Source organism: Myotis brandtii, unplaced genomic scaffold (assembly GCF_000412655.1).
Source record: "Myotis brandtii unplaced genomic scaffold, ASM41265v1 scaffold17, whole genome shotgun sequence".
In the NCBI taxonomy this organism is placed as follows: domain Eukaryota; kingdom Metazoa; phylum Chordata; class Mammalia; order Chiroptera; family Vespertilionidae; genus Myotis; species Myotis brandtii.
In genome coordinates this window covers 5,568,826-5,579,744 of record NW_005356259.1, presented here as the reverse complement: position 1 = coordinate 5,579,744, position 10,919 = coordinate 5,568,826, and the positions used below count along the sequence as shown (strand labels likewise).

At 38.0% G+C, this 10,919-nt stretch overlaps 1 pseudogene; it reads left to right on the top strand.

Annotated features, from left to right (window-relative positions):
• The first annotated feature begins 2,796 nt into the window (after positions 1 to 2,796).
• Positions 2,797 to 3,219, top strand: LOC102256567 (annotated as a pseudogene).
• Positions 3,220 to 10,919: the final 7,700 nt, after the last annotated feature.

The following is a 10,919-nucleotide window of genomic DNA, read 5'->3' as shown; positions in this document are numbered from 1 at the left end:
GTTATGGGCTATTTGAAGGTATTGCTCTGCTACTGTGCTGGGCCTCTCCCTGGAAGCACTTCAGGTTCTTGTGCCTGGCATGTTAGGCAGCAGCGAAGCAGAGAAAAAAGGGTGGCCTTAATGGTTGACTTAATGGTGTGTTAAGTGTTCATTTCTGCTGAACTGATCACAGGCTTTGGTGTGTGTCTAGTTTTATTGGGTCTCTGTCAACCAACATGCACAGAGTACTAAATTTTGAAGAAAATTATGGTTTGAGCAGAGCAGAGTATGAGGAAAACAACTACAAAGTTGGTGTGAGGCCATCATAGGCAAGAGGACTAGAATGAGTATTTTCTCTGCCTCCAAGTATTTTTTTAAAAAATGTAAACATGTTTTAGGTAATTTTTAAAATTATTATTTTTGTCCCCTGGATTAAGATATCTAGAAATACTAGATATCTTTTTTTACTTTGCTGCTCCACAGGGGGAAAAAAAATCAAGTAACTACGAGTATTTACTTGCAATTATTTTTAAATATTAATAGAAGAGGAAAGCTATAATATTTACTTAGCATCTATGAAATTCTTTTAAATATGTGAAGTTCAAACAAATTTTCAAATATAAGAGTTTAATGTGAAGTGAGCAAGTCATAATTTTATTAGCCACATATCCCCGTCTTTGAAAACAGACTGTGGATAAATTAGTGAAATTGTAATTTAGTACTTATTTATAATATTTGAGTAACGAATAAAAAAACATTAAAAATATGAGCTTGCTGAAGAATATTAACAATGACCTTGGTGTTATTACCCTATCATGATAGACAAAGTGCTAACAGAAAAGGAAAATGACATATGACAAATAACAAACTTGCCTTATATTTGCTCATATTCTCATAAAAAAACCCTCAATAATTTGGAGTCACTGCTGCCTCCACAATTATCAAGTGAGAATTGTGAATAAAAACAAACATGATTATATCTATACTTCCTATCCTTTTACCTTTTTCACTTGAAAAACTCTAATCACTCATTCAAATCTTAATATGGATTTTATACTAATTGTAATAGTGGTGGGATGACTGAAATTTTTATAACGTTAGCATGAAATGAAGAAGTTGAGTCTACTGTGAAACAAATTTTATAAGTTATTAGAAGCCCAGCATGCGAAATCGCTGTGCTTGCAGCCCCATCTACCCGCGCCAGTCTTTGGTTGTTACAGCATTAGGGCCACTGGGATTTTATAATATAGATACCTCAAAGATTTAAAAAATATAAAAGTATAATGGTAAATATTCTGTTCAATGATCTGATCAGAATAATGGCACTTTCTACAGCAGTGGTTCTCAACCTTCTGGCCCTTTAAATACAGTTCCTCATGTTGTGGTGACCCCCAACCATAAAATTATTTTTGTTGCTACTTCATAACTGTAATGTTGCTACTGTTATGAATCGTAATGTAAATATCTGATATGCAGGATGGTCTTAGGCGACCCCTGTGATCGACCGCCAAAGGGGTCGCGACCCACAGGTTGAGAACCGCTGTTCTACAGAGATCTCCATGAGTAATCACTCCTTCTTCCTCAGAGGCAGATTCTCCTCACTTTCCCCCAAAAGTTCTGAGGTGTGTGAAGTTTCCAGAAAGGATCTGGAGTCCAAGAAAGGCTCTTGGATAATATTGGGGGGCCACAGTGGTTGGCAGCTGTTAGAAGATTTACAAAGCATTAAGGTAACTCCAACATAAATCTCTGAGGGACTGGGAAAATTTTTAAGACAAGAAATTCATTGTTTTGACCATCAAGATAAAAATCTAAGTAGACACAAATCAGATTATTAAAAGCCATCAAGGAAATCTCATGAAAGGAATAGTAGATTTATTTCTAATGGGAATCTCTTAAGCCAAAGCTGCAAAATTATTGGGCACAGGTCCAGCACTTAAAAACTGTTAAAACATAATCCACTTAACTCTAAGACTTGCAGACTGGGATAAATTGGTCACAGAAGGGTTAGATTGACATTAGGTCACCCATCAACTTCAGGAACATGTTCATTTTTAAAAAATATACTTTTATTGATTTCAGAGAGGGAGGGAGAGGAAGAGAGAGATAGAAACATCAACAATGAGAGAGAATCATTGATCAGCTGCCTCCTGCACACTCCCCATTGAGGATCGGGCTTGTGCCTTGATTATGAATTCAACTATGACCTCCTAGGATCATAGGTCAATGCTCAACCACTGAGCAACACCATCTGAGCAGGAACTTTCTTTTATTTTTGCAATGAGGTACAATGTAAAACATCATAAAGGTCCCAACCAGGTGGCACATCTCTCTCTCTCAGGTATTAATTTGGCTCCAAAGAGACCCAAGGCTTAACTAAATGGGATCTACAAATTTCAAAGAATTGAGCACTTCACCTTCTGGCATACCTACTTATTTTATGTCTGAGAGCTGTGGTAACAGAAGCTGTAGATATCTACCTAAATGGCAAAAACTTACAAAGACAACTTAGAATTACAATGGCCATTATGGGGAACATTCCAATTAAATAAGATTATTCACTTAAGAAAGGCAATTGAAAGCAAGGGGTCCCAAATTAAAAAACAGAATGGGAGAGCTATTTTAATTGGCATGCAGAAGCCTCCATAAGGCTTCAGAATGCCAAAATAGCGACATTGAAAGACTCACCTCACAAAACTAATGAAATATTGAAGAACAAGGGGTACCTAAAACAAAGGACTGTAAGACTGGTTGTGAGTGCCTTCTGGGGAATAGGGGGATAGTAAGGTGTCAGCTGTGTGCTCTCTGGGCCTTGTAGCCATGCCTCACAAAATTGAGGAGATCAAGGACTTCTGGCCCACAGCTAGAAGAAAGGATGCAAATCTGTCAAGATCAAAAAAAATAAAGAGCCCTGGCCGATGTGGCTCAGTTGGTTGAGCACAGTCCCATGCACCAAAAGGTCACTGGTTCAATTCCCAGTCAGGGTACATGCCTGGATTGTGGGCTTAATCCCCAACCCATGTCTCTCTCTCCCCCTCCCTTTCCTTTCCTCTCTCTCTAAAATCAATAAAAACATATTTTAAAAAAGAAAATAAGGATAATGTGAAATTTATAGTCTGATGCTGCAGACACCTTTATATCTTGGTTATTACAGACAGAGAAAAGGAAGCAGTCCCTGCCCCCAGGTTTGGTGGTGAAGGAGCTGAAATGAACCAGACAGGCTGATCTAAACTGTATTACAAATGTTATAAATTTAAAAATATAAAAAGTTATAAGACTGACATGTCTCTTACTACTCCCCTCTATCCTCCTTCACCTGAGTACTCACAATCTATTAATCCTCTAGCTGAATTGCCTTTCCACTCTGAAGAGAATACAAGATGGTAAACAAAAGTCTACGTAGTTATCAGCCTCACAACTGCAACGGCTCCAAGGCCAGAAATCCGAAATACCTGGGCTTCTCCCACTGTGCTCTCCTAGGGGTCCATCATCAAATTCCTGGCCCAGAAATTGTGTCTCATTTCCATCAAACAGGACATTGCAAAAGAGATTGTCTTAGAAGGTTTTGCCAAATCCTTGCACACCAATCAAATGCCCCCATCTGGACCCTCCCATGGTTGATGGGACTCTAATTGATTCTCTAGTAAACTGCTACTAGTTATTCCCTTAAACAGTTAGAGAAAAGTAAAATTAAAAGTAATGAAAAACCATCCTAGCCCGTTTGGCTCAGTGAATAGAGAATCGGCCTTCGGACTGAAGGATCTTGGGTTGATTCCAATCAAGTGTCTTAGAAGGTTTTGCCAAATCCTTGCACACCAATCAAATGCCCCCATCTGGACCCTCCCATGGTTGATGGGACTCTAATTGATTCTCTAGTAAACTGCTACTAGTTATTCCCTTAAACAGTTAGAGAAAAGTAAAATTAAAATTAATGGAAAACCATCCTAGTTGGTTTGGCTCAGTGGGTAGAGAATCGGCCTTCGGACTGAAGGATCTTAGGATGATTCCAATCAAGTGCACATATCTCAGTTGCAGACTCAATCCCCAGCCCTGGTCAGGGAGGCAACCAATCAATGTTTCTCTCTCTGTTTCTCTTCCTCCTTTCTACTCTCTCTAAAAGTCAATGAAAAAAATATCCTATGGTGAAGATTAACAACAACAACAAAAAGAATGGAAAACCTTTAAATTTAAAGCAGGGCTATCTTCTATTTTAAATCCCACTTGCTCTAGAGCCTGCCAATGGGGTCCTAGAAAAAAAAATGAAAAAGCCAAGCCAACGAAGGGTGAAAATTCTTACCAGAGTCAGCATTCCCAGATCTCCACAGCGCCTGCTCAAGAAGGGCAGTTATAAAGATACTAGAGGCTTGGTGCACAAAATTAGTGCATGGATGGGGGTCCCTCAGCCCAGCCTCCTGCCTGCCAGCCTGATCGCTCCTAACCACTCTGCCTGCCTGCCTGATTGCCCCTAACCGCCTCTGCCTAAGCCCCTGCCACCATGGCTTTGTCTGGAAGGAGGCCTGGGTGACCTGACGATGTCCAGTCTATCCGGCCTAATTAGCATATTACCTTTTTATTAGTATAGATTATTAGTATAGATTTCGATAAAGACATAAAATGGAGGCTTCCCCCGTGGTCTGGCCCAAATCACAAATCGAAACCTAAGTCAGCCTGCACTTATGGGAAACACCTGTCAAGGAAACCTAACCTATCACAATCCTCCAGCTTAGCTTTAGCTAGTTTACTTTCCCCTCAAAAATAGGACTGCTAGGCTTATAAGGAGATTGCTGGTAGCCAATCATGACCTGTTTTCCAGGTGCCTGTTCTAATGCTCTAACTCCCTCCTGCCTCAAATCCCCCCTGCTGGTGAGGCATTGTACTCTTCCAATGCGTGGATAGTTTCCCTTTATTCAAGTTCACATGATCTAGAATAATCTTAGTTTAAATAAAGCTTAGTTTAAGTTTGCTGGTTTAATTAAAACATGCATGTCTTTAGAGTTATCAGAATTAAATATAATCTTTTATTCTAACTACAAAAGTCAAATAAGCTCATGGTATCTCTGTTACAGAACTTGTCAACAGGAAAGATAAGATTGTAGGCAGAATTGATAGCTACTAAGGTAGGAAAGGGGAAGAGGGGGAGAAAAGGGGGGAGTTTATCTCACCCCCTGAGCAGTCAGCTGTCTTAGGACTTGCCAAACAGGATGACCAAATGTATGCACAAACATTCCGAAATAAGCCACAACAATGTAGTAGGGGACTTTGAAACCTAGCCTGCTACTCAAAATATCTGGCGGGGGAACTTTGAAACCTATAGGGGCAAGGTCATAAAACCCCTTGAACCCTCTCCTGACAGGGTGTTCAGACTAGCTGAGTTGTCTGCTTGTGCTTTATGCCAAGTACATCCTTTTTTTAAAAAAAAATCTATGTTTTTATTGATTTCAGAGAGGAAGGGAGAGGAAAAGAGAGATAGAAACATCAATGATGAGAGAGAATCATTGATCATCTGCCTCCTGAAGGCCCTTACTGGGGACTGAGCCCGCCACCCGGGTATGTGCCCTAACCAGGAATCGAACCATGACCTCCTGGTTCATAGGTAAATGCTCAACCATTGAACCAGACCAGCTGGGCTCAAGTACACTCTTAATAAATTCTTGCTTTGCTTCTTTAATAAATTTGCTTGCTTTGCTTCCTTAGTAAATTCACTTGCTTTGTGTCAATGCTGCTTTCTGTCACTCTGGACCATTTCACCCCAAACAAGGTTGACTTAAGTGGCCCCAGCCAATCAGATATTTTCCATTTGCCTCCCCTTTGTTCTTTATTCTCTATCCTATAAAACTTCGGGCCTTCTGCCCGATTTTGCAGTTCTCAGAAAAAAAGACTGTCTGCTTCATGAAGTTTTGAAGTTTATTTGTCTTCTTTAATCATTTTTAAACAAAGATAAAATTAGATCATATGAGAATAAACATAACATACATATAAAAAAAGCCATTATAATTCTTCCAGCAGTGTTGATACAATACAGCCATTAAAAAGGCTAGCTCAACTAACCATTACATTTTTTTTCCAGTTTGATCTAACCTCTGAAATCACATCAAGAAAATGCTAACCTTCTTTCTTTTCCTTTACTGTGAATAATTTAGGTTTTAAGAAATCCCAATTTTCTTCATAAAGCGAATTCTTCATATTCCAATAACAAGCTGAAAAGTTACCATTGAGTTTGTTTGGCCTTATATTTCCTACTAGAGGCCTGGTGCACGAAATTAGTGCACTCGGGGAAAGGAGGTCTCTCAGCCCAGATTACAAGAGGGCGCAGGCCAGGCCGAGGAACCCCACCGGTGCTTGATTGGGGCCAGGGAGGAACATGAGAGGTTGGACAACCAATGACCACAGGAGGGCTACAGGGCATGTCCAGCCCATCTCTCTCAGTCCCTATCGACTGGACCCCAGCAGCAAGCTAACCTATCAGTCGAAGTGTCTGTCCCCTGGTGATCAGTGCACATCATAGCAACTGGTCAACCAGTCGACTATCTGGCCCCTGGTGGTCAATACATGTCATAGCAAGCGGTTGAGCGGCCTTAGCATATCATTAGCATAATACGCTTTGATTGGTTGAATGGACGACCCGACGACCTGACACTTAGCATATTAAGCTTTTATTATATAGGATAAATAGATTGGCTTACAATCTAACCCAGTTTGTGCTGCCATTAAAAAACTCTGGGTAAAAAAAAAATATAAATGAATCCTTGAAATTTTTTAAAATCAAGAATAACCTATTCTATATTCAAAGAAGCTATTTTTAATTATTTTTATAATATCTAGTGAATAATTATATAAATATGCCCTAATGTTTGGAATTAATTTCTTTGTTTAGTGTTCCCATTTTGAAACATTATTTTATTCATTATGAAAATAATACATTTACTAATATAGCATGCTGCATTTCCAATGGAAGAATTCTTACCTTGTTATCTACAAGCAAATAGTGCAATTTTAGAAATGGTATTTCTAGGAGATTACTAATAAGTCAACTCTAGTGATTTTCAAAAATGTAATGGCAATGCTTTAGTAATATGCACTTTGAGTAGGAGAGGATTACATAGCTAACAATTTAAAATTACTCAGTGTGGCCACTAGATAGCAGTATAAGTCTTTGGACTCAAGTACCTGAATAATTTCATTTTATAATAGCTTTTGTTAAATCTCCCCCAAAGCAAAATCTGAGGCAAAATGTTAATGTTACTATATAAAGTATTTCTCAGTTGTGTTCCACTTTGGTATGATATTTTCAAATTCTAACTGTAGTTAGTAACTTCAACTTATTTTATTTTACTTATTGATCAAATATAAAACAGCAGGATGCATTTTTACTGAGTATAATACTCAACAATTATTTCAGAAAATAAGTGAGATTATTATTCTTTAAATAATATACACTGTATTTTCAGTGCTGTCATTCAATTACATCAATGAAAACATTGTTCATTTTAAAAATGAGTTAGTATGTTTGTTGCTAGTAAATTTATTACTTATGCATATATGAAAGTCAAATGTAGAGGTTTAGACTTTTGATCCAATGACAGATGATAAAAGAAACAAAAATGAGAAGGATTCACAGCACTGTTGAAAAATATAAGACGTCTTTAGTGTGAAGGAAGCATTGATGAATTGTTGGAAGTTACAAAGTAGATGGAATTCAGCGGAAAAACAAATTTAAAAATAGTATATATGACTTTAAGATATCCAAAATAAGTAAAGAATTGGGGGCACCATGGAAGTAAATGATCATGCTCCCCAACAATTACACCAAAAGCTGAGTTTGGAAGCACGAGTGGGAAGTATGACAAAAAGGGGATTTAGAGACCGTGGAACTATGTTGGTGCAGAGCTTGTGCAATAAGAACAGCTGACTGTGGTGTTTACTTATAGATTAAAGCTGGAAAAAATTTTCTCTACATTACATGAATGATGCGCCTTGAAAGAGGCACTGGCAATATTAAAAGTATTCGAGACTACCACAAAGTATTTATAAATTATAACTATTTCTGTAACATGAAGATAAAGCCCTAGAGTAAACACAGTGGACTTATTTCATAGCTGGAAGAACTGTGTTCCTGTCAATGAACAATGTAGTTTATGCTTTTGGGAGTGATAATGCTAATGGAATTTAAATGTCCTTAAAAGGCAATGTGATTAAGAAGTAGGAGAATGTCCTTTATAGAATAGTCTTCATTAGAAAGAAGTACCATGTTTCAAATAGCTTTATTTCTTCAACTACATGATTGAATTTTTTCTTTAAAAAAAATTAAGCTGTTAACAGCTTAATTGTTCATAACTATCATATTTAATAAAGAAAGAACTCTTGCTCAATTGCTTTGTCAAAAAAATATAAGAACTACCAGGAGATTACCACAGTTTTAATATTAGCTAACAATTTTGAGAGCTTACTCTGTGTCAAGCACTATCCTAAAAAGTTCTTTATATTCATTGACAAGAAATGATTAAATAGCCAATGATGTAGGTAGCATACCATCACCAAAGGGGCCTACAGTAAAAAGCATGTACATTTTTAATGATTTATAATTCAGTGTCCTAATCTCCAGAACCTGTAAATATGTTACATAATATGGCAAAGAGGAGTTATGGTTGCTAACCAGCTACCTTTCAGATAGGGAGATTACCCTGGTGGGACCAATGTAATCACAGGGTTCTTAAAAGGGAAAGAGGAAGGCAGAAGAGAACCAGAGAGATGGCAGCATAGGAAGAACTTCATCCACTATTGCTGGCTTTGAAGACAAATAAGGTGCCACAAAAAATAGAAAGTGGGAGGCCTCTAAGAGCTGGAAAGGGCATAGAAATGGATTCTCCCCTGGATCTTCCAGGAGGAACACAGTCCTGCCAACATCGTCATTTTAGTCTGTGAGACCCCTTTTGGACTTCCTAGCTATAGTTCTGTAAGAAAATAAATTGTGGTAATTTGTTACAGCAGCACTAAAAACTAATACACTATTATACTCTGATTTTTCCTCCTCTCACTAAAGAGCAAATTCCTGAAGTCCACTAACACACATCAGAGATGTTTTCCACCATACTTACTGTGTCTGGAAAGTTCTCCTGTCAAGCCTTTACCTGCATAAATGCCTGAGCCTCCTCTGAAGCTTCCAATTGTATTAGCGCTTCCTGAAGTTGCCCAATGAATAATAAATATCTATTAGAAATTTCAGAATTATGCTCTCCAGGCACTGCTCATTGAAATAACTCTTGTTCTATTAATTGGACTGAAGAACAACCTTATGAGTATTTTAACAGCGATCATCCCAAAAGCCTGCCCAAGATAGGGTTATTGATCACAAAGTACATAGCACCATTTCCCTGGGCTGCTAGATGCTTTCATGTCGATGGCCAAAATCAACCACATGGCACCCACTCCTCAGGACCATCAAAATATGTCTACCAAATGAGCCAAGCCATGGCCAGTTTTTATTTAGCATCGAATTTGATTAAATATTGTACTACTCTTTTTTAGAAAAGACATTGGAAAACAAGTGACAACATGGAAGAAACATTACAAAGGGAACAAGGAGATACAAATCCTGGTCCTGATTAAGTCATAAGTGGTTCTGTCTCCTTCGGCAGTTATTTAATCTGAAGTTTCAGATTCTTCAAGAGAAAGATAATACAGTTGAAGAAGAGCAGTAGTTATACATGTTTAACCATAAGGATCTTTCTCCAGAAATCAGGGGTAGATGAAACAGATAAAGGACGACATTCTCTGGCTGAAGGAAGATACCTTGGAGCCCACTCCCTCTGTCTTTCTTTATATATATATAATTGATTTTTTACAGAGGAAGGAAGAGGGATAGAGAGTTAGAAACATCGATGAGAGAGAAACATCGATCAGCTGCCTCCTGCACACCTCCTACTGGGGATGTGCTCGCAACCCAGGTACATGCCCTTGACCGGAATCGAACCTGGGACCTTTCAGTCCACAGGCCGACGCTCTATCCACTGAGCCAAACCGGTTAGGGCTCCCTCTGTCTTTCTTTGCTCCTGTCTCCTGGGGCCCCTGTGGGAATATGGAACACAATTTGAAAAGTCATTACATTATCATTCTCTCAAATGTCTTCCATGGAGCACTGCTCCTGATGTTCACATGGTGAAAAGGAAGGATGCACAAGTTACACTCTTAGCTGTATTACCACCTAAGATCAAGAATATAGTTTAAATGAATACTATGGATATTATTGATAAGATATGTCTTTCAGAACCAGGTGGAATATCCTCTAGAGGAAACTGAATTTCAAATATACATTCGGAACTAAAAATGGAAATAGAAATGGAATTGGACACATGAAAAATCCAGTCAAGCTGACACACAAGTGAGGTGATTAACTTTAAAACAAAACAACTTAACCTTCCTTTCAGCATCTTGGTGCTACTGCTGTTAGCAACTGCTTGTACTCCTCACTTAACTGTAATCCACCCACACTAAATTCATACTGTTACCTAAGAGGAGGACTTTTTAGTGCAGATTATGACCCCCTATTTGAGAAAATATAAATTTTCTGGGTTGTGAAAAGTCACCTTCCCTCTATAGTGCTCCAGATTTTAACACAGAGGACGAATGTTTCCTTAATTATTAGTACTATAAACATCATTTTTGTCTAATTCCTCCTATTAAAATAAGAAAAACATAAGAGTAAGAGGCATCTTGTACAAATCTAAAGAAGAATAGCTCAAAAGGGCTTAGAACCACAGGCAAATTAATTTTAAAAACATTATTTGGAGAAGGGGACTATATCTATGTCTATATATTTTATCTTAGGTAGCAATGTCTCTAAATTTATTATATTAAATATATATGCATTTAAGCTTAGAAATATATAATATATATACCACACACACTAGAGGCCCGGGGCACAAAAATTTGTGCACTCAGGGGGC